Source organism: Saccopteryx bilineata, chromosome 1 (assembly GCF_036850765.1).
Source record: "Saccopteryx bilineata isolate mSacBil1 chromosome 1, mSacBil1_pri_phased_curated, whole genome shotgun sequence".
Classification (NCBI taxonomy): Eukaryota; Metazoa; Chordata; class Mammalia; order Chiroptera; family Emballonuridae; genus Saccopteryx; species Saccopteryx bilineata.
Window position 1 is genome coordinate 372,369,582 of NC_089490.1, and position 5,356 is coordinate 372,374,937.

At 37.9% G+C, this 5,356-nt stretch overlaps 1 non-coding gene across 1 annotated transcript; it reads right to left on the reverse strand.

Moving 5' to 3' along the window:
• Positions 1 to 4,918: 4,918 nt before the first annotated feature.
• TRNAP-GGG (transfer RNA proline (anticodon GGG)) lies at positions 4,919 to 4,994 on the reverse strand. Its single transcript has one exon. It is a non-coding gene; the product is annotated as a tRNA-Pro (tRNA).
• Between the last annotated feature and the right edge of the window lie 362 nt (positions 4,995 to 5,356).

Genomic DNA, 5,356 nt, shown 5'->3' on the forward strand with positions numbered 1-5,356 from the left:
AATTTCCCCCCACTTCTCCTGCTTATTTTTTTTTATTTAAATATACTCAAGGTTTCTAGCATAGTCAAAGGGTAATCTTCAACATTCAGTGCAAAGCAGTGTTTTCACTGAAGTTGCAAATGAAAGGTAAAGCAAACAAGAACAATTCAATAGATGTTGGTGAGAAACCTGATCTAGAAGCAGCATCTAATGTGGTTCATTCTGTTAAAGACATGAGTCCGGGAAAGAAAAGGCTTTAGAAAGAAGCATGATTGATATCTGGGTGGATTTTGAAGGACAAATATGAGTGGGCAGGCAGCTAAAAAGGTCAGGGTAGAGCAGCTTAAGAAAAGAAAAGCTTTTCTTGACCTTCTCAGGAAGAAATCCATTTATTCTTTTATTTATTCATCTAAAACATTTTGTTCATACTTTCATTACAATCACAGTAAACATTTATCCAGATCTTATGTTATGCCAGGCCTCGTTTAAATAATTTCTAAGGAAAAATATTTAGGTTAATTCTCTCAATTACCTGCCACATAGGTATTAATATTAGCCTTATTTTATAGCTAATATCACAGAAGCACAGAGATTCTAAATAATTTGACCAACCTATATGTGGCAATCAGGATGTCACCTCAACAGTATGGCTTCAGGGTCCACACAGAGAAAAATTATACCATACTGCTTCTTAGCATATATCAAAATTAAGATATTTTTAGAAAACTATGCAAAATAAGTGTGACCAGGATGTATTACATCTTTTCTCCGTAATTTCTGTTTATCTACAATAATATATGTGTCTGCATATGCATTCAGAATTCATATATTATATGTACTTTTTTCTATTGTTTCAACTATGTGACCTTAGCAACTGCCAAATTTGGATCTAAAACCCTGTTCTTATACCTGATGTTTTATTTCATATAGCAAAATAATTATAAACATTTCCACACATATAGCTCAGAGAACCTCATATTGGTTCCCAACATTAAACTTGTTATCAGTCTTCCTACATGTGCTCCTCTTAACTGTGTTTCTTTTTCTCATTTAATACTTTTATCATCCTCTATGTTGCATAAGTTAGAAATGTGTGGTCACTTGTGACTCATCCTTGGTTCTCATATTTCATATCCATTGGTTATAGCTGACTCCTCAACCTATAGGTAAAAAGTTCATGATGTTGCTATGCATGGAGCTAAGGATCTCTATGGCTATGGGGTAGATAGATTTTCTAGTCCTGATATTTCCTTCAATGAGTGTGAAGTGTTCCACAGAAACTCCTTTTTATTGACCTCCTATAACAATGGTTGAAATAGATACATTTTAGGTTTGTAAATAACATCCTATCCCATTAAAGCCATGGTACAAAACCCTTACTGATTTATCAAACATATTTATTCAGTACACACTATGAATCACTGCTTTAGATGGTATGGAAAGCTATCATTGTTCTCTTTCTTTTTAATTTTATTTAGAAACAAATTTAAGGGGGTTACATTGATGAATAAAGAGTATTTTCCTATGAGCCAACAATGAAACTTTAGAAAATGAACTAAAAAAATTCCTTTTACAATTGCAACAAAAAATAAAATAGCTAGAAATAAACAACAAAGGAAGTAAAGGACCTATATACTGAAAACTACAAAGCATTATTGAAAGAAATTGAAAAAGACCCAATGAAATGAAAAATATATTCCATGTTCATGGATTGAAAGAATCAACATCGTTTTGTTTTTTTTTCTTTTTTTGTATTTTTCTGAAGCTGGAAACGGGGAGAGACAGTCAGACAGACTCCCGCATGCGCCTGACCGGGATCCACCCAGCACGCCCACCAGGGGGCGACGCTCTGCCCACCAGGGGGCGATGCTCTGCCCCTCTGGGGTGTCGCTCTGCCACGACCAGAGCCACTCTAGCGCCTGGGGCAGAGGCCAAGGAGCCATCCCCAGCACCCAGGCCATCTTTGCTCCAATGGAGCCTTGGCTGCGGGAGGGGAAGAGAGAGATAGAGAGGAAGGAGAGGGGGGGCGTGGAGAAGCAAATGGGCGCTTCTCCTATGTGCCCTGGCCGAGAATCGAACCCGGGTCCCCCCGCACGCCAGGCTGACGCTCTACCGCTGAGTCAACCGGCCAGGGCCAGAATCAACATAGTTAAAATGACCATATTACCCAAAGCAATATACAAATTTAATGCACTCTCTATCAAAATCCCAATGTCATTTTTATAGAAATAAAACAAATATTCACCAGGTTTATATGGAACCATAAAAAAAACCCAAGTAGCCAAAGCAATCCTTAGAAAAAAGAACAAAGCCAGAGGTATTACATGACTTAACTTCAAATTATAGTATAGAGCCACAATAATTAAAACAGCATGGCTTTGGCAGAAAAACAGACATACAGACCAATGAAACATAATCAAAAGCCAAAAAATAAAATCACATATATATATGGACAAATAATCTACAACAAAGTAGCCAAAATCACACAATGGAAAAAAAAACAACCTCTTTAATAAATAGTGCTGGGAAAATTGGAAAGTTATGTGCAAAAGAATAAAATTTGACTACAGTTTATCCTTCTACACAAAAATTAATTCAAAATGGATCTAAGACCTAAATATAAGATCTGAAAAAATAAATTACATGAAAGAAAACATAAGTACTAGACTTATGGACCTTGACCATAGAGAACAATTTAAGAATTTGACTCTAAAAGCAAGGAAAGAAAAGGCAATGATCAATAAAAAGGACTATATCAAACTAAAAAGTTTCTTCAGAGCAAAAGAAAGTGACAACCAAACAAAAAGTAAGCCAACTAAATGGGAAATTATATTTACAAATGACTGTTCCTATAAGGGGTTAAAATCCAAAATATGTAAAGAACTCACAAAGCTCAACAACAAACAAGCAAACAATCCAATTAAAAATGGGAAGGGACCAAACAGATAGTTCTCCCAAGAAGACATACAAATGGTAAACAGATAAATAAAAAAAAAAAAAAATGCTCATCTTCACTGTTCTCTTAAATTAGGAGAAAAAGTAATGTATTGTCAGAATGGAAAAGACATAGAACCATAATTCAGGAATTGTTGGTTAATTCCTAAATCTACTACTTTAATAATTGTATGACTGTAAGCAGATTATTTATTGTAACTACATTTGATAAGTAGTTGAAAGAAGATGATGACATAGTAGCTGTAAAAGTGCTTGTTATTATTAGTGAAGAACCAAAAGACAAAGCTCCAATAGTTCTTGAAACATGCCTCATTTCTTCTTACTCTATCTTTAGAGTAAGAAGTCCCCAAACTTTTTACACAGGGGGCCAGTTCACTGTCCCTCAGACCATTGGAGGACCGCCACATACAGTGCTCCTCTCACTGACCACCTATGAAAGAGGTGCCCCTTCCAGAAGTGCGGGGGTGGGGGGGGCGATAAATGGCCTTGGGAGCTGCATGCAGCCCGCGGGGCCGTAGTTTGGGGATGCCTGAGTCTAGATAAACATCATTAACCATGATCTTTTGTAGACAGTTGAATATTGGAGGCCATAAACTATACTACTATAATAGCAACACTTTAGTAAACACTTTTTTTAATATATCATAAGGCCCTGCATCTAGAAAAGCATTCCTTGTAAACTTACAATATCCCGGTGAGGTATGTAGCCCTGTCTTCAATACGTGCATGAGGACATGAAGGCTTAGAACAGAGAGTGGGAGGACCAGGATTTAAAGATGCTCTACCTGGCTTCAAATTGCATGTACTTTATCCTATATTTTGCTGCTTAAAAAACTTTTCAAAGGAAATTTAGCAAAATAAAAATAAATAGAAGTCACACACAGTCTATATAATCTCGCCATAAATGTCTTTCTCTGGAAATTCCAGTAGAAACAAAAACACACCTACTCTTCTACTCAGGTCCTAAGCAAGGGAGAGAAAAAATATCATGTATTTAACTCGAGCTCTTGGAGATGAGCCCAAGTGGGTCAGTTGCAGAGCCAAAAGCATGCCATTCATTGCTCATGCCCTGTTCTTTCTGTGGGAGGGCTGGCTTCCCCAATGTGTACTTTAATTTTCCCAACTACCAGATAATTTTAGGATAAATGATCCTAAGCTTCTTGGAGAGTAGAGCCAGTAAGTTTCCAGAACCTAATAAAAAATGCTCATGTTTAAGGGGAAGGGCATATTTAATTCTGAGGTTAGCAACAATCATAAATATTTGAGTTCATGCAAGTTTCCAAAAATGTCCTGTAAATGTGGAACCAATTTTAAAGCAAAAAGTAAGGACTAGTTTATAAAACTATTAGCCCAACATCTGTGATCTATAATAGAAGGAAAACAAGACTTGGGTAAGACAGGAGATACCATCTGTAGGAATGAAAACACAGAGGAAGATAAACACTGTTAATTTGGAAGGAGTGTTTTGTCTTCTGAGTGGTGTTGACTTGTTTGAATATTTACTTATAAAGACTAGGATGTCCATTTTATTGTAATGTTTTCCAGACAGACACTAATAAAAAATCAACATGATACAGATTCTTACTTGGTCGGATCACTAATAGCTTATAAAATGTATTTGGATTATTTTATAATTTTATTTTTCCAATTAACACAATAGCCTCTGACTTTAATTTTTTTTTTTTTGAAGCTGGAAATGGGGAGAGACAGTCAGACAGACTCCCGCATGCGCCTGACTGGGATCCACCAGGCACGCCCACCAGGGGGCGATGCTCTGCCCACCAGGGGGCGATGCTCTGCCCCTCCAGGGCATTGCTCTGTTGCTACCAGAGCCACTCTAGCACCTGGGGCAGAGGCCAAGGAGCCATCCCCAGTGCCCGGGCCATCTTTGCTCCAATGGAGCCTCGGCTGCAGGAGGGGAAGAGAGAGACAGAGAGGAAGGAGAGGGGGAGGGGTGGAGAAGCAGATGAGAGCCTCTCCTGTGTGCCCTGGCCAGGAATCGAACCTGGGACTTCTGCACCCCAGGCCGACGCTCTACCACTGAGCCAACTGGCCAGGGCAATAGCCTCTGACTTTATATACAAAGAATGTAAGATATAGACTAAAAAGATGATACATTTAAATTTCAGAATAAACTTTATACTATTGGGTCAAGGTGCCCTTCAAGATGGAGACCTAGATGAGATTTCTCTCTCTCTCTCTTTCTCGCTCTCTTTCTCTCTCTCTTCCCCCCCCACTCACATACACACACACACACATGTGCATACATACATACACACAATCTAATTCATGATCAATAAGCATGAGCTTTATCTTATTTACTTCTGTATGAGAGAAAAAATATCTCATAGACACAGACAACAGTCTGGAAAGCGATTTGACTTGGGCTGGTGAACACACAATACATATAGATGATGTGCTA